Raw genomic sequence first — 24905 nt, forward strand, 5'->3', positions numbered from 1 at the left:
AAAATGATAAAAAAAATTTTTTTGAATCAGTTCCGTTTTTTCAATTCCCAATTACGATTATCGTCCTAACACACACACACACACACACACACACACACACACACACACACACATATATATATATATATATATATATATATCGATCCTGGCTCGAGGTAGTTGCTTGTCTAGCCGCACTGATGAGAAACAGCGAAACAGTACTGTATGTGGATGACTATAATGCTCCCTATCTTGGGTTGAGCATACTGGGAAGTGATATACAAATTACCATTAGCGTATGAAGCGATGCTCTGTGTAAAAAAATTGAGCTTATGTATTTGGACAATGTCAAAACATCGTTAATTCACTGCCCGCATTGCAGCGGCCGTATAGCTCAACAGTTAGAAGCTCTGACTTTCGTTTGGGCGATCGGGTTTCGGTCCTGGCTTGAGGTAGTTGCTTGTCTAGCCGCACTGATGAGCTGTGAAATAGCGAAACAGTACCTTATGTGGATATATATATATATATATATATATATATATATATATATATATATATATATATATATTTAAAAGAGTGTAGCCATCAACAATTGTGTTTTTTTTTTAAAGGTTTTCATCATATTTTTATTTTAAAATATTTTTATAACGCGTTTCGAGCTTAGGGTGTGCTCTCTTCAGATATTTTCGTAAAAAGTTTTTCTTCAAAATGGGAGTTTGTAGATATGCCTCCGCTGATATTAAATATGTTTTTCATAGTGATGCGATGCGTGTGTTCAGTGTTCAGACATTCTGTCTCCAACTGTAAGTGTTCACAGTGACCGGTCAAAGTTAGTTTCAAAGAGTGTTTTTTAGTCCATATGGTGAGGGTTTTTATGGCTTTTTTAGGGTTCTTTTTAAAGACTTTCTTTCCCCATGTATAGTATACACTCACACACAATCACATACGCATACATATACATTCATGTACATGTACACATGCACACGCACACGTACGCAGGCACACACACATACACACACGTACATACATAGAAATATATGTAGGAGCATACATATATACACATATGAATTTAGGTAAATATGGCACCGGTAAAAATGGCACTGGTAAAAATGGCACCGGTAAAAATGGCACTGGTAAAAATGGCACCGGTAAAAATGGCACAAGTGAATAAATAGGTAAAAATGGCACCGGTAAAAATGGCACGTAATGGATTAATGAGAAAAATGACAAAACGAGAACATGCATGAATATCTCATAGTATATTAAAATGGGAAAACCTTCGAAATTTGTCGAATTAAAAAGGGTGCTAGACGACCGATCTGGTCTCAAATTTTACCCTCGTTTTGAGTTTTCCAAAAGTTAGGTCATGTACTGCGACGTCACCGGTGTTACAGAAAATAATGAGAAGTTTTCAAATTTAAATAGATCCTAAATGCGAATCTCGTTTTTGAGATTTCCCAAAGTGCTATTACGTCACAGGTGTCAGAAATAACTTTTTTCATCTGTGTGGTAATTCATTCACCTCTTCTCCCATATTATAAGTTGAACACTGGGCAGAAATAAATGAAAAAAATCTCCCTTATTTACAAACAAGTTCCTTTTATTTTAATTAGTTACTTCTATTTATTTGTTTCTTTACCATATATTCGATTCGATGTCTATACTAATAAATGCCTTAAAAATAAGAATTATCGAACATTTATTACTATAGACAACAAAATGAAAAAGTAAAATATACAACAAATAAATGCTACCAAACGCAAGATATGCTAAAAGTAAAAATAAAATAAAAATAAGCAGTTTATATATTTTTCAAAAAATACAAACAGAATAACTTAGGCAAAAACAATTATAGCGAGGAACAGTCCATTTGATGACGGCTTCTGATATTGAAATCAGAAATCAACATTATGTTATTCGTTCCTTGTAATTTATGTACACTTAGTGTTGTTTCTTTTTTATGGAACTCCTGCATTGCAACATGTCGGCAATGGAGACGAGTAATCGACCCCTTTATGAAACTCAAATATAAAGAAGTTTCTTCATAAATATTTCATGTTTTTTAAATTACTACATTGATGAATTAAAATTATATTTTGATACATTTTATACAACCTTAATGTAAAAACCAAAAAAAAAAAAAAAAAAAATACTAAAAACAATCTATAAATGTTTTTAGCATATTTTTTTTCAATTATGAATCACTCATTAAAAAGAAATATTAAAACTTTAAAATTATAGTTCGATACATTTTTATACTTTAAAATTAAGTACTCCTTGTGCGTTGAGTCTTATAGCTCATATATTCAATGACCTCTCCCCTTGGTGCGGAAATAAACTTTTTTATTTTGTAAACAAACGAACGTATTGTACTTATGGATGTTTGATACCGAAAGAAATATGAACTTAAAAAAATAATGTTACTTTTATTTCATTAAATTGTTAGATGAAAGTGCAAAATAGTTCACCCCACCTCCATGTTAAGAATGGCTTTCTAAATAGTTATTATTTCAACGTGGTTTGTACTCTCGGGGTGTCAAACATTTATAAGTACCTATTTTACTGTTATTTATATTGGAATCAGTTTATAATTTTATGTCAGAAATATACTCAGTGACCGACTGATCCCAGAAATGTCCCAGAACGGTTTCATATTCAACTGTGAGATGAATTGGTCATAAAACCTTTTCGCACGTATACGCGAAAACACGTGTTATCTTTCACTTTAGTTTATGTGTCTGTTGAATTTGTTAATAAGGCAATAAAACTATTTTTGGTAATTAACAACATTGATACAGTTTAGCTTTGAGAATTTTGTGTTACTGTTCCCATTCCAGCTTTGGACTACTATCCTCATTTTTTTTTTTTTTTTTACACTCATCTTGAGTATTCCTATTTACTTGCTTCCCCAAGAGGGCAAAGTTAGACACAAGGTCCTTTTTTATGTGGGCAATATCCAGCTCTCCTACAAGAGGAACTCTGGATCAGAACAAAAATTAAAATTGTCTCAGTCTGAAAGGATTTATTAATTCTTGATTAAACGGGGAGATAATAGGTGGAGTGTAGCATCAGAAGTAATACTACACTTTGTTAACGTATCAGTCGATGCAACCTCTGACAGAAATTCTGTGCAGATTTTCAAGTTCAACAGAAACATTCCAGAGTTCAATATTTATTCAATAATAGCAGTTTTGGATAAATAAGAAAAAATGGCAAAGCCCAACTTATCAACGATTAAATACATTCAATGATAAAATAAATTTAGAGTGCACCAAAATTAGTTTTTTCTTTTATCAAAGATAAAAGCCAGTCGAGGATAAGTGTCAACCAGGGAGCTTTTAATTACACTAAACAAAGTGCATCTTTTCTGGATCATTTTTATTTCTTTTTGTTTTAGGAAAACAAAAACTTATCCCCGTGTGTGTTTTATCCTTGATAACTAGCGATTCATTATGAAAAAAGAACCCAAAAATACAACTACAACTTGTCCAGAAAAGATGCATTTTGTTTAGTGTAATTGAAAACTTCCACATTAACCCTTATCCTCGAGTGTGTTTTATCCTTGATAAGTTGCGATTCATTAGTCCTAAGTACCCCATTTTGGGGAGCTAGATAGTCACCAGATTAAAAACCGACATTGTGTCTAACTTTGCCCTCGCGGGGTGCAATTAAATAAGAACCTTTAGATAAACAATGCTTCTAAACTGAGCTAATTGTAATTTTTTGTTCCGATCGAAAATGCCCCTTTTTGGGGAGCTGGATATTCCCCAGATTTAAAACCAACCTTGTGTCTAACTTTGCCCTAGCGGGGTGCAATTAAATAAGAACCTTTAGATAAACAATGCTTCTAAACTGAGGTAATTGTAATCTTTTGTTCCGATGAAAACTGCCCCTTTTTTTTTGGGGGGGGCTGGATATTAAAAATCGACCTTGTGTCTAACTCTGCCCTCGTTGACGGCAAGAAAATAGGAACTTTTACAAAACCCAAAATGAGGTTAGAATTTGGGACCCCATAGCTTCAGTAGCACCTTTTGGTGCCATTTTTACCTAGTTATTCACTTGTGCCATTTTTACCGGTGCCATTTTTACCAGTGCCATTTTTACCGGTGCCATTTCTACCGGTGCCATTTTTACCGAGCACCATACACATATACATACCCACCTACACACGTACTCGCATACATCCACCGCTAACAATTATTTTTATTTTTTTATTTTATATATATATATATATATATATATATATATATATATATATATATATATATATATATATTTTTTTTTTCCCAACCAAAACACGCATGTATATATGCGCTTAATCATTCAGACATACGTACACGCACCCACACAAACACAAGTAAGATGGAGAATAGGTAGAAGATATATATACACACACATACACGCACATACACACATATATGTACACACATATATGTATGTGCACATACACTCACAAACATCCACATACTATGTAGGCATACACACACACACGCACACACACACACATATGCAGGGGCTCACACATACGCGTATATCCATATCCACACGAACACATTTACCCACTCATACATGTGCATACATATGTATATATATATACATACACACACATACATACGGATGTGTATACACTCATCCACCCATATATATATATATGGGCACATGCACTCACAATCACACACACACATACATATTCATACATTCCACCTTTAACGCACTTTCCATACAAATATTCTACTTTAACCCGTTGACAACCATGAGAGCATTTTACAACGGCGATTTACCCACCGCCTTCCTTTTTTTTTTTTTAACTGATTCTCCATTTTTAATACACCTTTCTTAAAAAACATTCATACATTTTCTTCTACACTACTAACATAAATAACCCCGAAAATATGGGTTTTAATGTGTGTTACAAATAAATAATCAACGCGCAATAAAACGTATTGTTTTACTGTGTACATTTTCAGCGTCCCAATTGTTATTTCGCGGTGAAATTATCCAAATAAACAAGTGTTAATACTTTCTTTTTTTTCCATCGTCCATTTCCGCATGGTCTTAATTAGTCTTATTGACCTTATTATTAACATATAAATTAAATATTTGACCCAATGGGTCATGAATGTTTGTTTAAAATAAATAAAAAAAGTTACATTTTATTTTAATTTTCTATTTAAAAAGCCATTCTTAACATGGGGAGAGTGTTTTTAACTATTGTGTACTTTCAACCAACAATTTCATTTAAAACAGATACAGCAAAATTTGAATTTAACATTGGTATGGTATCTGTTCAGTGCACATATACCTATAAGTATGGCAAACCACTTATAACTTAATGGCTGTAAATTTTTTTTCAAAAATAAACAATTGTAAACAGAACGACTCATAGAAATCTATATTCTTTTCTCATTTTAATATACTTTCATAGAAATGTTTCTGTTATGCCACAAAAAAACTATTTTCTTTACGTCACAAATGTGACGCCCATATATTAATTTCATAGCTAATATAACATATTGACCCAACGGGTCACGGCTTGTCTAATATATATATATATATATATATATATATATATTAGTTATGGAACGACTATAATATTTTTCCGATTCCGATACAATCACCGATTCCGATTCTGATTCCGATTCTTTATAAGTCTATAAATATTTAACTATAAACTTTAATTTTGTTCCGATTACCTTAATAACACATGTGCATATATTTTCACAAACTTAAAAACACACTTGTGGGCGGTGATGTATAGATTTTAGTTTTACTGGTAGTTTTAAATGAATAAATGTTTATTAAATATTATTACTACCAGAAGTGAAAGATTTTGTTTTAAATAAAATCAAATGAAAAAATGATAATTAAATGAATCCTTTTTGTGCATCGGAAAATCGGCACAAATTTTTCCGATTCCGATACACCCAAGCGTTCTGATTTTTAAAAATCTCAATTTCGAATAATCATCGCAAAACTAATATATATATATATATATATATATATATATATATATATATATATATATATATATATATTTCTTGTATTCCCTATACAAATACTTTTCTTTTTTTACCCTCGCTATTAATCTATGGTCTTTTGACCACGTTTTTAAAAGATATTTTATCCCTCGTTGCCAACGTTAATCTTGAAAAGGGTTGGCTGAAAGACGTCTGGATAGGGCTTTTTTCTGTCTTACCCCTTATTTATCCCTTTGATCTAATTCATGCTTAGGAGAAATATATTTTAGAAGTGTATTTCGGTCATCTTTTTGAAAGTTTCTTTTTAATGGTTTATGTTTTAACTATAGGACCCCCCCCCCAAATCTAAACCCTCAGCAATTAATTATGACACTACGTTCGGTGTTCTTCAAAAGTGTTATAAAATTATGTATCCATAAACATCTTTATATATATATATATATATATATATATATATATATATAATTGTTTCGTACAAGCATGTTTCATTAAATAACACAGACGATTCCTGTCTACATAGTTTAGTTTTGATCCTTTCTGATTTCCTTATTATTTTCTTGTGTTTTGGAAAAATACGCATATGTAACTGTCATAATCACTTTGAACCAACTACTTTATTATCTGTCTAGATTCATCGCCAAAGATAATTGACAGGACAAATATTAGAATATTTATAGACGTATTTTCCCCGGTAAATCTAATGTTTTATTAATTATTTCATGTCACTTTTAAAGTAATTTAAGAATGTTATCGCTATTATTGAAAATTATTTAGTTAATATTGATTTCTCTGTTTAATTAGAATTGAAATGTAATGAAACGGGGACACTAACCGAAAACAGGTTTCACCGGCTCCCTCCGAAGGATGGAGTTTCATAGGAGTATGAAATTCAGAAGCGGTCCCCAATCGCATGTATATCCTCGTTAAGGGGAGATGACGACGTTAGATTTTTGCAATTCTTGTCAAAGTCCGCCTAAATACAGGGACTGATCTTCTAAACTGGTCACTCATCTGGTATTCCTAAATGCTCACCCATCTTGTACTAACCAGGCTCAACGTTGCTTAACTTCAATGATCTAAGACTGTTGTGTAAACGTTATTATGCCTTATATGTATTATATTAATTAGAATTGTTTCTAGTAAATTAGCTTTATGCACGTGGGTGGCACGTTCCAGAATAGATGAGTTGTCTACTAAAAGTTTTCAAAAGGTTAGTAATGATTTTTAGCAAAGGCGCTGTTGTTATAAAGATGTATAGTTATATATATATATATATATATATATATATATATATATATATATGTGCATATGCACACACACACACATACACACACACACACACACACATATATATATGTAGGGTGAATAAGACTGTTTCCCAAACGATGATTTTTCGTCGTGCTTAAGGATTTAGAGAAAGATTTTATCAGCTTATTCGCTACGTGTTACTGGACACTTCCTCTCTGCGACACAACACTCATTGCATAATCAGTAACTTACTTGAATCTGTAATAAATCAAGAAGTTGTCAAACACCTTGGCAGAAAATACCTACAGAGTTACAAACAATATAGATTTCATCCTGCAAGATGAACAGTTGATATGTTGATTGTGATATCGTGCAGGATCATTAAATGTTTTGACGGTTACTTCGTTTCTAGGGCGATAGTTCTTGATATATCAAAGACCTTCGATAGGGGTTGGCATAAAGGTTTGCTTCACAAACTTTGTTAGCTATTGATTATATGATGTCCTCAACTTTCAATTCCTTTACCGCAAATGGGGTTATAAAAGTAAGTGTTGACGGCTAAAAGTTCGAAGTCCATAGCACTCATGCCAGCGTGGCTCAAGGATAGATATTTGGACTAATCCTTTTCATGATCTCGGAAATTATCTTCTGAAATCAAAATATGGAATAATTCGCTGACACAATCAACATAAGCACTAAGGGCAACACTCCGAAAAAGAAAAGCCTAATAATACAACGTTCGCTCAATTGCAGGATTTTCAAAATCAAAGAAAAAGCTGAGCGCGGTTATGTACAACACTTAGCGTTTTCCTTTCGCTCTTGAAGAAGCCCACCGAATAGTGGGTGAAACGTTGAGTTATTTGTTCTTACTTTTTCTATTTCTAATCTTATTTAGTCGAAAGTCATTGAACACATTTAAAACGAAACAACATCCTAAAAGTTCTAATAAAAAAATAAAAGCAACTCTCATAAGAAAATTAGAAGGTGGCGATGGTTCAGTGATTTACGACACAGACTGAAGGTCTAAGTGTCTCAAGTTATAATCCAACGCGTTCCACAAAAACTATTACCTTTTAGCATGTTGGCAACCTTCATATGGCCCCCTCCAGAATTATCTGATGTAATCATATTTTTTAAATTTTCTCTTTCAACTTTGTGCACGTAGAATAATGGGGAGAATCGTTCGTTACTTATAAAGCATCTAAAATCAAGCTTCACCCTTTTCGCTAGTTGAAACGAATGGCTTTCTCCTTTTTATGCACAACTCATGGAACTAACTTCCGTTCAATACGTGAAATAGAAAACTTACATCAAATCTCGTATTATTTGGATTCTTTGGACTACTGTTCTCATCTTGAGTGTAATTTTTACAACATTTCGTAACCTCCGACCTTCTTCAGGTGTTTCTTGTCGAACTCGGGAATTTCGAATTTCAAACGGAACCCTTTATTTACTTCTGAGAGATAGCATGCTCTCGTACGGTAAGCCATGACTGCAATTGTACTTTTCGATCGCCCACATTGAACCTTCAATCCACAGGAGAATCTCATTTTTACAATTGATTTTTCCAAGTACTCTAACCACGGGTCCTTGCGGACACTGGATCTGAGAACAGTAGTCCGAAAAATCCAAATAATATTAATAACTAATCCTTAGCTAAAAAAAATCAGAAATGTTACATCAAATCTGTTGTTCGCTGGAAAAATGGTTGGATCAGTCTACCGCTCCAGAAAATACCTCACTTCCGATGTAATCCTTTACCTGTACAAGAACTAGTGATAGTACAACTTTTCATTAAAGCTAAAGGGAAGTAACTCTAATAAAAAAGAAGTAAGATTTGTTGCCCTCATATAGAACGGACAAGATGGCGGCTGCGCTGACACATGCATTTCGTGCTGTAAATATAATTTGTGTTTTGACTGTAATAAATAATATTTAACCTAAAATGAGCTTGTTTACTTTTCATTCAAATATTCCATGATTCTGACAACCCATTTCTCCGGACACAACAATTAGAAAATAAGAATGCATTCGAAAATGAATTGTTTTATTTTATTTTATTTTTTTAAGTCTAATTTCACATCTGAGTATTTTTAACTGTCAGTGTTGCATGCTTAAGTTTAGTCTGTCGTTTTAACGAGCAGAGACTATCCGCCATTGTAAGCGGCACATGATTCTCATGCTATGCGCGGAGGAGGCTTCAAACACCACGGGATCCTTAGAAGGGATAATTTGAATAACTGATACCTGTGGCGAGACATGATCGGAATTCACTTAGATCTTCAGAACCTGCGTAATATGGCATCGTTAAACAAAATTGAGCAGATTCTCCAAACGCAAGGAAATTTCTATCAGATTAAAAGCTTCTCACCCCAGAAGGAACCATTATGCAAATTACCTCTTCTAAGTATCTCGTAGTTTTCGAAAACCTCATCCGATTGTGGTACGAGCGATTTTAGTCTGCTTATGATTGGAGGATGGTTTAAAATAGCTTTAATTTGTAGAGAAGAAATATGTCCACTTCGAATTAAAAACAGAAAAAAAAAAATCTAATAACATACAGTTTCGCCTACGGTTTCGTAAACTTTTTCAAAAAGAAAAGAAACAGCGGAGAGTGGTTATTTACAATATTTAACTTTTTACTTCGCTCCTGAAAAAGCCCACGAAACAGTGGGCGAAACATTGAGTTATTAGTAGAGCTATGAAAAGAGAATATTCTTTTCATTGTTTTGACTCTCGAGTATATATCCGACACAGACGCAGTTAATCAATCGAGAATCACATTACTCTATCTATACATAGAGGATATTAACTGATATATACTCGAGAGTCAAAATTATGAAAAGAATATGCTGTTGTCATAAGCCTTATTTATTAGGTCTTCCTTTTTCTATTTTTAATTCATACCGTTTATGCTGTTTATTTTCTAATCTTAATCGAAAGTCATTGACCACCTTTAAAAAGATATGAAATCCTTAAAGTTTGAATGAGAAAATAAAAGCGGCTCTAATTAGAAAGTTGAAAGAAGACGGTGGTTCAGTGGTTAACGACATGTAGTGAAAACCTGGGTGTCTCAAGTTCGAATCCAGCGGGTTCCGCAAATAACTTTCATTTAGAATGTTGACAACCTTCTTGTGGTTCCCTTCTGTTAATGGCTTTCTAGAAATAATACTGACTAGGAAAATATCGAGGAAACCAATGCCAACAGCAAAACCTCAGATTCATGCAATATAATTATGATAAGAAAATTATACTAAAAATAAGAAATTTAGATACTAAAATGTTCCGAGGTCTTTAAATACGAGCTATCTTTAATTTTTTCCATTTTCACTTCAATAAAAGATATTACTGAATTTCAACTATGTGTATAATAAGACGTATTTCCTATTTGGAATAAAGTAATTTTAGTGATCTAAAAGTAGTTTTAAGTATATAAATACTTTTTTTTTTTAATTAATATTCGTTTATAATATATAATTAATATATAATTAATAAAGATAGAATAATACTTTCCTTCCAGTGCTGCAGTATAGACACAACATATTAAAAAAACATAAGCAAGAGCATTCAACTGAAAGAGGAAGTTTCTAAGGAATATAAAATTCACCAGCGGTCCTTAGTTGCATGTGTATCTTGGCCAGGGGGGTGGTGGCGACACTAGGTTTTTGCAGTTTTTGCGTGAATGTGTCAACGTTTTCTTAAATATAACGTTTGATATTCCCCAATAGTCATCTATCTCAACGTTGCTTAACTTCGGTAATCTAACGAGAGCGGCTGTATGGACATGAATAAACCAATTAAACAGGGTATATATTTAATTTGCATTAAAATCCAAAATCAATTTTTAAAAACAATACTCACTTATTTTCCCAATCAAATGTTGATCTTTTAATAATAATAATAATAATAATAATAATAATAATAATAATAATAATAATAATAATACGTACCTTCCCCCTTCCCCAAATGTAGTGTTCAAATCGACTGGCACCACACGAAAGAGTCAAGAATGGTCAAGAAGGATGGAAAGATCGGAGAAAAAGAACAAACTAGACCTCCACTGGATGGGTGCGGAGAGGACTGGAATTGGAGGAAGTTTGTTGCCATCCCAATTCCAGTGAAGACTAATGGTCGTGATAAGCGAGAAGTCAATGGCAAGCAGATGTTGCGATAACGCAAATTCATTTGCAAAGTTTAGCTAAAGAGCGTGGAATGCTGGTGATCTGGGGTGACTTGTTGTAACTAAGACTTCAGAGAACACTACTGCCAGTGAGTGATCGCTGCCGATGGCCTGTTTGAAAACTTCCAGTGAGTGAATAATAATAATAATAATAATAATAATAATAATAATAATAATAATAGATCGTTAAAAAGGGGTTAAAAGTGCAATGGACAGACAGATATAATATAGAATACTTTTTAGCCTGTTAAAAACGGACAAAAGTTATAGCCTGTTTACTTAAAATAAGTGCTTTATGTCGAATCGGTTGAATATGGTTAAACTTGTACAAATTATTGCATTAAATACTAATCCTTATTAATCTCTAATTGTGCATTGAACGGATACCATAATACTTCCTTAACTGCAGTTTATCATATTAAAAATTTATACAAAATTTCAGTCAAATTGGTTCATTAGTTTCCAAGAAAAAGTATAATGGGCAGCCAAACCGACAGAATAAAAGGAATATAATATAGATATAGAAAAAAAATTCATAAAATTTCTTATTACTCTAATGTTTAATTTCTGGACCTTTCTGGATAAGGATTGGATATTCGTATTTGTATTCTTCGAACTACTGTTCTCATCTTGAGTACGATTTTCACAAAATACTCCTGAAGAAGGCTGGAGGCTAAATCAACCGAAGAAGGCCGGAGGCTAATCACTTCATTGAACATACATTTTTGTTTTTCCCTATAGGAGACCGAAAGCCAGGACTATGTAACTTTATCAGCGTTATGAGTACATAAATGATTGTAATGCTTCCGATTGGATTTGAACCCGGTTCGCCTATTTTATAACCAACATCGTTTACTGTTACGTTCTTTTTGTATTTCGCTGTTTATTGATTTGCTTTCGACGAAAGTGTGTTTATTCACGTACATACAGTAAATCAGCTAAGTACTTTATTTCCGTATTTTCATTCTTTATCTGTATTTTAGCTATTCGTGGCATCATCTTCTTTAAATAAGTAGAGATTTTTGTAAAGATTAGTGAATATCTCTGTCCGAGGGCTTCTTCCGCGCTCAGTGGTTAAGTCGACTCATTCTGCTAAGAGATCTAATCGGTAAGGCCTAAATGCGGTAATCGCTTTATCGGAATCGAACAAGAATTAAAAGACCTTTTACTGTGATTTGAATCGCGTATCCAATTCTCGTGTGGAAGTGTAAAGAATCCAGCCTTAAAGCTTAACGGAAATAATAATCCAGATTTATTTTCTCTCTGTGCACGGAAACCGGATTTACATTGTAACTAACTCTTTATGAAACTCCTATTATCTATGTGTCCATGAAATACGTAATTATAAATAGCAATAAAAAGCAGTTATGATTATAATTATATATATATATATATATATATATATATATATATATATATATATATAAAATTAGGCACGAGCAAAAAAAAAAAATTAAAGCAACTATTAAATAAATAACCTAATAAAATCATAAGAGTTCATATTATTTTTATTCTTTGGACTACTGTTTTCATCTTGAGTGTAATGCTCACAACGTTTTGGTCGATGAAGTCTCCGACCTCCTTGAGATGTATCTTGTCGAATTCGGGAAAGTTTCTGTCGAACTCTGGATTTGGACGGAATATTTAATTCACGGGGGTAGCATGATCTCGTTCCATCAGCCATCGTAATTATATTTTCCTGTCGACCATACTGGAAATTGAACCTTTAACCGAATATCACTTTTACAGTTAATTTTTCCAAGTACTCAACACACTGCGAGCAGTTCTAGCACGGGTTTTGGGAACCTTAAACCTATTTTATTTCTAGCTGAAAATATCACTATTTATTACTAATTATTATTAATATCTAAATATATATATATATATTTATATATATATTATTGTTGTTTTTGTTTACTTATTCTGGTATATATTATCTATTATTATTTGACAGATTCCTGCGTTCGACAAGATACTCGTGATAAAGGTTGGAGGATAAATCGACCTTTCGATATGGCAAGTTCTTAGATCATCATATGACAATTTTGTAAATCGGTTGTAATTTATTCTCCTAACGTAACAAGACAACCAGAGTAGGAATTTCAGAACCATTGTCGCATTAGGCACCGGTTTTCCAACCTTTTACCACGAGGTAAAATACCAGTTTGGGAAACTGGCACGGTTTTCTCTCGAGGGTAGATAGGCCTCTTTTAAGCCGTGGTAGGCAACATCTAGTGATGGCGTCACGATAAAAAATACTCGAAGTATCAAGTATTCAGCTACGGACAAAATTTGAATTACACTACAAACTCGGCTGCTGCCGCAGGTTACGTTATTGTATTAGGAACCGTGTCCTGTAATTTGATACCTATGACAGAACAGAAGAAAGACAGGAAAAAACATGAATTAAAAAAAATTCTATTAAAAAATGTCTATTTAAAAAAATGTCTTTCTATATGTATTTATTAAATTATAAAAGATATAAAAGTTAAGTACTCAAAATTAAATATAACTTTATTCTATAATCAGATCAATAAGGAAAAGTAAAAATATATTTATGCTATGGCATTTCGAAGCTTAATGCTTCTCATCAAAAGAGGAGAAAAACCTGAAATATACATTTACACAAACACTGGCTTAAGAACATTTGTTTAGAAATGAGATCGTAAAAGCTATATGCAGCAGTAGAAAATATATTAAAGAAATAGTAAAAAGGAGACAAATATAGGAGAGTAATGAAAAGAGGACAAATATAGGAGAGTAATGAAAAGAGGACAAATATAGGAGAGTAATGAAAAGAGGACAAATATAGGAGAGTAATGAAAAAGAGAAGAAGAGAAAAGCAGACGAAAAAATAAAAATACATATAATAAGTAGTGATATAACATTAAAACGATTAACTAACTTATTGATAATAAAATAAACGCATTAATAAAGAGGTTAACCAATCTAGGAAACCAAGAAAAATAATTCATGGTTTAATCCTCCACCGTTACGTAAAAATTAAAATCCCGAAAGAATTTTTTTTTAAATCTTAGGGAACTCTTTTAAAGAACCTCATAAATATAGTTCTTTATTGAATAAAGTACTGTTAAAATCTCTTTTTACACTATGCCAAATATAGCAAAACCTATAATTAACCCAAGCAATACGAAAATAAATAATGCTCAATCGGATAATCTACAAATAACTAATTCCTTGAATTGTAATTGGCAAGCCTTCAACCAATGCCCTCTTAACTATGATTTCATGCACAGTGACGTAATTTACACAATTTTAGCCCTAATAATAACAATACAAATCACATCTCTTACTCGCTTCTTTCATCCAGTAGAACCTTTATAGAATGTACTCAAAAGCTTATGCATTGTTAAATCATACCTACCTCATAATCCCTCAACTAATATAACCCCCTATCCGATTTTATAAGTCATTCAACTACTCATAATGACACCGAACTTTCTCCAACCTATCCTAACCATGCAAACGATCTAATGGACACTTTGACTTCCCGAAAACTTACACGCATATTGGATCCTCGTCATTCGTCTTCCCTCCCAAAGGAAAGGAATACCTCAGGAAAACAGTTTTTCTCTTAAAAAATACAATAACAGCAAAAAAAAAAACAAAAAACAAAAAACAAAAAAAAAACAAAAAACAAAAAGAAAGAAAAAATAAAATAAAGAAAATTCTTTAACTACACTAGTTAGCAGCCTTACTCTTAATATTATACCTTTCCCCTTAATAGGTCCATTTTAAAAGCAAAAATCAAAATCATATATACCCGGTTAAACGTTTTGACAACTTTGCATTTCAAAAGCAGTCTTACCTTACTAGTCTTCACCTCCAAAGGAAAAAATGTTACAAATTTAAAAAACGAAGTCATCTTTCATTATAAACAAAGACGAAAGTTTAAATACGCCCAATTGGTTGACTAAACAGATACACCACCTCCATCCTTTTTCTTATTTTACTAGTTTACATACTATTGCCCTCTGTCTCTATTTTTCTATTCAGCCTAACAATAAGATAAATAAAAACTAAATTCTCAAATATTATTTTTTTATTCTCAATTTTTCCCAAAACAAGAAAAATCCATAATAACAATCTTCCCTTATATTTCACTGCATTTATTAATTTTCCATTTTTATTTTCTCTTATTGTATTTTCGCTAATTCCAACGATAGTTACTAATTTTCTTTCGTGTGTATGAGGGTATATACTTGTTTATATATATATATATATACACATATATATATATATATACATGCATACACACACACACACACACACATATATATATATATATATATATATATACTGTGCATACACAAAATTAAGACTTCAAAACAAGGAGTTGATGGCAACAAGTATATATTACAAATAAGTATATATATATACATATATATATATATATATACATATATATATAATAAGTTAAAAATATATATGGAAATTAAGCAACAAAGAATATTCCACGTTTTATTCTTGTGAGAATTCGTCAGGCTTTTACATAAGCCTGACAGATTCTCACGAGAATGAAGCGCGGAATGGGGGCTATTTTGCTTTTCAGCACAATTATTGAAAATAGTATTTTGAGCGGTTGTGGATAATTATATGGAGAAAATTATATTAAAAGAGAAGTTGATACAACCTGGATAATCCATTATCGGAAGGAGTCCGATGTCGTTCGGGGTTAAAAATCCAGGTGGGCAGAAAATAGGCCCATGGGAGAAAGTGATATTCCCATATAGCGAAAGCGTACTGCTCCTTATTGATTTTTCGAAAAGTATACCGGGCAGTGCTGAAAAGCAAAATAGCGTCCATTCGCATCTGAACATTTTGCTAACTTCATTTTATTTGTTCTGATGATATGTGCTATTGTTGAAAATCCATAGATTAAGGAAATTAAAATAACCCCGTCTATATATTCCTTTTGTCAAATAATAAATTCTTAAATCGAATATATGTCCGTATATGTTGTTTTCTCAGAAGCTAAAATCAAACCACGAAACTTATACATTGCTCTATTCGTAAATATTGAGCTTTTCCTTTTTGGCTAGGATCTCCTAGAAAGTATTACTTCAAGTAATATCCATCAGGATTTTTCATCTGAATTCTATCAGTGTCTTATCTCGCTTATATATATATATATATATATATATATATATATATATATATATATATATATATATATATATATATATATATAAATATAGATAGTAAAACTGGTAATTAGTAAAAACCTGAAGAGAAGAGAGTGCTCAATACTATTGCAGAGAAAATATGTTTTTTATTTTTATTACCTTGTATCTGTTTGGTTACATATGTTTCGGATGTTGGACACTGTTTACAATCTAACAGCCCGGTCAGACCTTACAGAAATGGTTGTTAGTATTTCTTCCAAATACTAACAACTATTTCTGTAAGGTCTAACGAGGCTGTTGGATCGTAACATGGTCCAACATCCGAAACATGTGTAGCCAAACGGATAAAACGGTAATAAAAAATAAAACATATATATATATATATATATATATATATATATATATATATATATATATATATATGGCATAATCACGTTGACACATCGGTTCTCGTCAGATCAATGAAGTTGTTTTGAGTCGTCTTGTGCATACGCTTCACTTGCCACTAGTATTTAATAATATCGACTCAGGAGATGTGTGGTTGGAAGTTGCGCACTTCTTGTCACAAAAATTTCACACGCAGGCACCCTTTCTGGGTATTTATAGTCTTCCAAAGACTGGAGGAGTCCTTATATATATATATACTAGCAAAAGTAATCGTCGTTGACTGGATTCAAAAACAGCCTCCAGAAAATGGACACTGATTTATGAAAGTATGATAGTTTATGAAAAGGAAGGGTTGTAAAGAGATAGCTTATAATTTAAGGGTATCAAAACCAAAGCAAAATATGATGAAAGTAAAAATAAAATATATAAACACCATAATTTATTATACCGTACGTGTTCACACTGAAACACTTATCACAATATTATGTGGATCTATATTAAAAAATCTTGTTAAACTTTGTGACATATTTCCATTCTATGGAGGTCAGGTGCAAACCCCATAATTTTATTATACCATATTTCTTCAAACTGAAACATAATTATCAAAGTATATTTACGTAGATAAATATGAAAAGTCTTTATTAAAAAGTGTGCCTATTTCCATTCTATGGAGGCCAGGCACGAACGCAGACCCCACAATTTTATTATACCATCCCTATTTAAGTTAAAACATACTTATCAAATTATTCTTATGTACATCTATATTAAAAATACTTGTAAACGTTTTTTTTTATTTTTAAATTTTTTATTTCTATATTTTGTGGACCAGGCGCGAACGCAGATCCCACAATTTTAATGAACCACCGTTCTGCCAGATCAAACATACCCATTTCCGTGTCTCGATAATCTTCTCTCATTATATGTAAACAATTTTTTAAAATAGTCAACGATATAGGAGCCTATTCGTGACCACACACACACACACACACACACACACACACACACACACACACACACACACACACACACACACACTTTATACCTAGGCATTTTGAACCTTTATGCTTCTCATCAGAAAGGTAGTGGTTACATATAAACACATCCGGCAGCTAGCATGGGGCACATAAACATTAGGAATAAAACAAAAAGACATTTGGTAAACAAGGCAGATAACAGATGGAATGTTTGATGGAAATCGGAGGATTGCAAAAATACGGATAGGCTATATTTAAAACTAGAATGTGATCTTAAACATATGGGAATTAAAGTTATGGTAAATATCTCGAGGTTTTCCACGATAAGCTATAATTTGGGTTAGAAATGAAAGTAAAAATTGGTAGGGTTTATTAAGGAATAATCTAAAAATGATGCCTTATGGCACGATGGAAGGTGATGTATGCGAGTGAAAGGACAAGGAACAGGAGAAAAGAGAAAAGGGAAAATTGCATAAACGAAAGATATCAAATAGAGAATGAACAAGTAGAAAGAATATAGCATCTAGATAGCATTAAGAAAGTAAAAAAATATATAAAAATAAAAGAGAATGTATAAGGATATATTAGAATAATAATGAAATAAAAGAATAAAATATAATAAAATAAAAGAAGGTTGAATAAAATGGGGCACAGTAAAATACAAACAAGAATAAAAATAAAAATAGCAATAAAATAAAAAAAAATACAATGCGCTGTGAAATAAGTTGCTAGATAAACTATGATCAAGTAAAATGAAACACGGAAGAAAAAGAAAGGAACGAAACAAAGAAATACGGAATATGGAATAAAGGGGAAAGAAAAGGAGTAAGAGAAGGAAAGAAAGAAAGAAAAAATTTTACACATGACGCGAATACACATATAATTTAGAATTATAGACAACGGAAAAATCCTGATGCTGTAATGATTCAAAAGATATAAGGCGAATAGTTCCGTTCCGTTTTTAGATTATATCTATCTATCTATAAAAGTGAGAAGGTCTGTTATATCTATCTATCTATAAAAGTGAGACGTGTGTGTGTGTGTGTGCGCGTGTATGTGTGCGCGCACGCGCGTGTGTGTGAGGACAACTCTCAACCTATGCACTCAACGAACCTTTGATCTACAGTCTTTAAATTTCGTACATAGGGTATTCAAGCAGGCGGAAAACGTTTTAATCGGTTTCATTCAGAAAAATGGACTGCTTAAGGATCAAAATTGAAAAATTGGTACTTGCAGGTCATCGGATTTTTATCTGTTTGTCAATTGTTTCACGACCGCTCATGTGCGAATCATTTATATGACTGATTTCTTATGTTAAGAATAAGTAGGTTTGAAAAATTTTTTTTAAAGAACATGGCAAGCTGGCCTAATGGTTATCGTACTTGACGTACCTCAGCTCAAGTATTTATTTTTTTTTTTACTTACAATAAGTGAACGCATTAGAATAAACATAATACCCGCATGCACATGTCTCAGTTTCTTTTCGTTTTTTAAATTCATTAAAATCGCGTTGACACACCGGTTCTCGTCAGATCACCGAAGTGAAGCAACGTTGAGCCTGATTAGTACGAGATGGGTGACCATTTGGGAATTCTAGGCAATGTATTTGCTCTCCGCTTTTCTCGGCATTGTTTCCAGTCGCCCTGTACTTCACTTGCCACTAGTATTTAACAATGTCGTTTCAGGAGAGGTGTGGTTGGAGATTGTGCACCTCCTGCCACAAAAATTTCACGCACAGGCAACCCTTCGTGGGTATCCATTGTCTGTCTAAGACTGAAAGAGCCTACTGATATATATATATATATATATATATATATATATATATATATATATATATATATATATATATATATATATATATACTGGTTCAAAAAAACTCAAGTGCTGTGAGTATTAAATATATCCAATCTTGTCGAAAACATGGAAAAGACATACTTATATCGAAAAAAAAAAAAAAAAAAAATCATGTGTCGCTTCTAATGGCAGTTTTCAATCAATCGATGCCTCCGTTGAGTCTCGAAAAACAAAGGCACCCCTTTAGGGACAGTTGCGCGTGTAAGTGTGAGGCAAGGGTCGCGCAATCATTTACCACACCTTTCCTGAATCGACACTGTTTGGGTTCAGTGGCAAGGAGAAGTCTAGGACGACTGGAAACAATGCCGAGATAAGCAGAGAGCACATACAGCACTTGGAACCGCGGTGTCAACGTGATTATGCCGTATTTAGATGCTAATATTAACCATTCAAATACGTTTAAAACTTTGCATATTATATGAAAATGAGGACGATTTAATGTCTTCTTGAAGAGTCAGGTAAAGTTCACTACGTTTTGTATCGAGTTTCGTATTAGAGAAGTAAAGCGTACACGGCTAAAATAATGCAGGAACAGCTTAATAACGCAGTGGATCAATAAAGTATATAAATAAGAAGTATATCAATGTAAAGGCATGTTTTATTAACAGGGAGTCGAATGAAGATAGACAGAATATTCTTTGTTGCTTGATTTCCACATATATTTTCATAACTTACTATACACACACACACACATACACACACACATACACACACACACACACACACATATATATATATATATATATATATATATATATATATATATATATATATATATATATAAACAAGTATACCCCCGCATACACACGAAAGAAAAAGACGAGAAAGTTGTAAGTATTTTATAATGACGTGAGTAGAGAGAGGGAGAAAGTTAATGGAATCGTTTGGAAAGAAGGATACGTAGGTTATTTGCAAAGTTGCTGTGGGATGGGAGGGTGCTTAAACTTTGGACGCTTTTTTTAGCGATGTAGAAAGTTAAGAGGTTAATAAACGTATCAATTTCAAAATATAAAGCGTATTAGGCTAATAATAATTAGATAGGAATTGGTATTTGCTCTAAATATCTTATAACACGCTTTTTAATAATTGCAATAAATTATAAGAATTAGGTATTGTAAGGTACGGGCGAAATGGAAGTATTAACTATGATTAATGGAATTTAAAAAATATTATATTTAAATAGAACTTGAAAATGCTATATTGGAGGAAGGTCAATTCTTTTTAAATGCATGGTTGAATCTGAAGTGGACCGGGTGAGGTTATGTGGGTTCTAATTTGTTTTTTTTAAGGCATTGAATGTATAAATAATATTGTTTAAATGGTTACCATATTTGAATATTTTATGTTTACATAATTTTGCTTTTAGAATGTATTACATTTAACTTTTTGAATACTGTTATTATGGCTGTGGCTTCAGCGTTGCAAAAGAGCTAGGACTGGGTCCCCAGTTGGTAAGATCTAGACTTTTTAGAATTTCCCATTTCAAAGAGTAATTAGTGTTATTGGCCTAGGGGTTAAAATATTCTTCAATTATCTCTACTTAGATAACTACTAGCATATATTATCCTCCCTTATGCTACGAAGAATTCTTTATTATTCCTTAATATGTTGTAGTAATTTTCTACTTTCATTTCTGATAAAAATTATATAACCTAGATTATCATGAGAAATCTCTAGATATTTTCAATAATTTTAATTCCCACATTGTTAAAATCACATTCTATATTCTTTATATTTGCAATCACACATCTTTATTGTATTATCTACATTTTATACTAGATTTCTTAATATTTTATTCCTAATGTATCCCTTTCTAAGGTGTCGCATTTCCCAATATGTAATCTAGTCACTTCACTCTTCTAATGAGAAATATCAGACTTCGAAATAACCTTTCCTCCCATCCATGTATCTTCCTTACTGAAATGATAAATATATTTACATGCGCCAGCATCTAGTTTTTGTATTGTCGATGATTTTCTCCGTATGTTTAAGCTCCGCCATACATGTTGAGCTTTTATTATCTTGATAAGTGTCCTTTTAAAAATCCTTCACTATTTCATGGATCTCTTTATCTCTCTCTCTCTCTCTCTCTCTCTCTCTCTCTCTCTCTATATATATATATATATATATATATATATATATATAACAGCGTAAATAATCAACTCGACAGTAAAACGTATTGTTTTACAGTATACGTTATCAGCGTCCCAATTGTTTATTTTCTTTCGCGTTTAAATAATCAAAATAAACAATTTTTTTTATACTTTCTGCTTTTTTTTACATCGTTCATTTTCCCCATAACAGCGTAAATAAATAATAAACTCGACAATAAAACGTATTGTTTTACTATGTACGTTTTAAGCGTCCCAATATTTTTAACGTTTAAATTATTTCCGCATTGTCTTAATTAGTTTTATTAACCTTATTATTAACATATAAATTAAATATTTGATCCAATCGCTCATGAATGTCTGTTTAAAATAAATTAAAAATGTTGCATTTTATTTTCATTTTCTATTTAAAAAGCCATTCTAAACATGGGGAGTGTGTTTTCAACTATTCTGCACTTTCATCTAACAATTTCATTTAAAAAAGATCGATCAAAATTTGAAGTTAACTAACAAGTATTATGGTATCTGTTCAGTGCACATTTACCTATAAGTATGGCAAACCACTTATAATTCAATGGCTGTAAGTTTTTTTTTTCAAAAATAAACAATTATAAACAGAACGACTCATAGAAATCTATATATATTCTTTTTCATTTTAATATACTTTCATAGAAACGTTTCTGTTATGTCACAAAAACTATTTTCTTTACGTCACAAGTGTCACGCTTATACATGAATTCCATAGCTAATAGAACATACTGACCCAACGGATCACGGGTAGTCTAGTATATATATATATATATATATATATATATATATATATATTCTATGCGTATGTATATGCCTGTGTATATTTGTATATATATATACATATGATTATGCAAATATAATATTTTATTTTTTATTATTTATTTTTATCCTATGTTTTATTTTGTCTGCATTTAATTTGACATTGTTTTTATAACATATTTCTTTCTGATTTCAGTTGTTGTTAGTTAAATTTATTTTTTATCCTTTCTTTTTGTTTTTTAATTCCTCTAAACTAACGCTTAGCTTTTCTCTCTTTTATATTACTTCCTCATTTTTTTTTGCTATATTCTATCTATATATATCTTAACTCATCTCTTCCTTACTCCCCGTATCCATCTTTCATTTTGTATCATTTTATCTTTCTTTCTTTCATTTACGAGCGAAGCGACCAAGGCTTTGCCCGGTTATAAAATACGGTTAAATATGATATTTTAATTTTTCCAGATTTCGTATATATTATTATGGAGTCGTAATTTCAAAAGTAAAAAAAAAAAAGTATTTGGTACAATCGAAACCGAAAGCGAAACTGTAGCATTCAAAGCTGGTGACGTTACCACTGTACCAACGTAACACGCATATGAACTGATTAAAAATAAGCTAGTAATAATTTCTACATCGCTTGCTATTATATTCTAGTATTTTTCTCACATGTAAATTTTTTTTTTTTATGCCCTAAGAGTTTATTACTGTATCTCTTAAAAACGATTCTTACTTGCGTGGATATTTTATACGTATCTCATATATTAATCAATATTTCAATTCATTGTATATTGAATGCATAAAATCAAACGACCCATTTTTAAAATCCACAAAACCCCGTTGAGTCATGTTTTCTAAATTTGATGTATTCAGCGTTTTGCTTTTTATATATCGTTTTTTTACATGGTTGTACACACCGATATATTGACATGAATTCATATCCACGTTTAACGGGTGAATTGCCATGTACAAGATTCTACTAAGGACATCGTCGATTCCGAACCTCACCATGAATTTTTACAATCGGCTAATTAAAAATCCAACAGAATCAAAACGCTATTAGAACCAGATAGAGGAAGAGCGAGAGGATCATAATAGAGATGAAGGAAAGGTCACAGCAAATCCAAGATGGAAACAGCAAAGAAACACTCGAGAAACTGGCAAACTGGAGAGCACCAGACCACGGTGGAATACACGCGTACTGGTTGAAGAAATCCACAACACTGCATGAAAGATTAATTCAGAACTTGGAAAATGTATTTATGAAGCAGACGTGCCAGAATGGATGACCAAAGGTAGAACCATACTGATGCAAAAAGACACAGGAAAAGGAAACATCACCAGTAATTACCAGTCAATAACATGTTTACCTACAATGTTGAAAATTATTACAGCACAACTGAGGGAACAAATTTATCATTCCCTTCTTAATCGCGGACTACTCCCAGAGGAAAGGAAAGGATGCCAGAAAAGAAATAGAGGAACGCATGACCTATTATGCATAAGCCAAAAGATTCTGTAGGAAGTCAAAGTAGAAAAAAATAACTTAGCCATGGCATGGATAGATTTTAAGAAAGCATATGATAGGATACCGCAAGCATAGATAATAGAATGCCTGAGAATGTACAAAATACCAAGTAAGATACTCAATTTGATAGAAAATACAATGAGAACATAGAGACTTGAATTGACAGCTGATGGACAATACGTAACTGAAATAACAATACAAAGAGGGATCTGCCAAGGTGATTCCCTATCGCCATTACTATTCATTAGAGCCGTGATGCCCCTCAAAAATATACTAAGAAAATGCCAAGCCGGATACAAGTTCACTAATACAGAATAAATAATGAACCACCTAATGTACATGGATGAAGTGAAGCTGTTTGCAAAAGCAAAGTCAGAACTAGAGACGCTAATAAACACGACCAAAATCTTTAGTCAAGATATCCGTATGGAAAAGTGCGCGCTGCTTACCATGAGGAATGGAAAAACTGGTAGCAAAACACACACACACACACATACACACACACATACAGACACACATATATATAATTATTTCCGCAGGCAGACAACATCGCAGCTCACAAGAGCTATGACAGCCAACAAACCGGAAGTCTAAAAGTCGAGTTTCGCCCTCATTTTGGGTTCATCAGTTAGACACATCCGAAATCGGCTCATCAGTTAGACACATCCTAACCTTTGATGAACCAAAAATGAGGGCGAAACTCGAATCTTAGACTTTTTTTTTACATAGG

At 32.2% G+C, this 24905-nt stretch overlaps 1 protein-coding gene and 1 pseudogene across 1 annotated transcript in view; one reads left to right on the forward strand and one right to left on the reverse strand.

The window, feature by feature from the left end:
- LOC145249363 (carbonic anhydrase-related protein 10-like) overlaps positions 1 to 24905 on the reverse strand; it is a gene marked incomplete at its 5' end in the record, with an annotated part of 1273381 nt that overhangs the window by 218847 nt on the left and 1029629 nt on the right. The window lies entirely within an intron of this gene.
- Positions 19386 to 19502, forward strand: LOC145249893 (5S ribosomal RNA; annotated as a pseudogene).

The sequence above is a fragment of the Euprymna scolopes genome, chromosome 28, assembly GCF_053919585.1.
Source record: "Euprymna scolopes isolate OS-2025 chromosome 28, ASM5391958v1, whole genome shotgun sequence".
NCBI lineage: Eukaryota > Metazoa > Mollusca > Cephalopoda > Sepiida > Sepiolidae > Euprymna > Euprymna scolopes.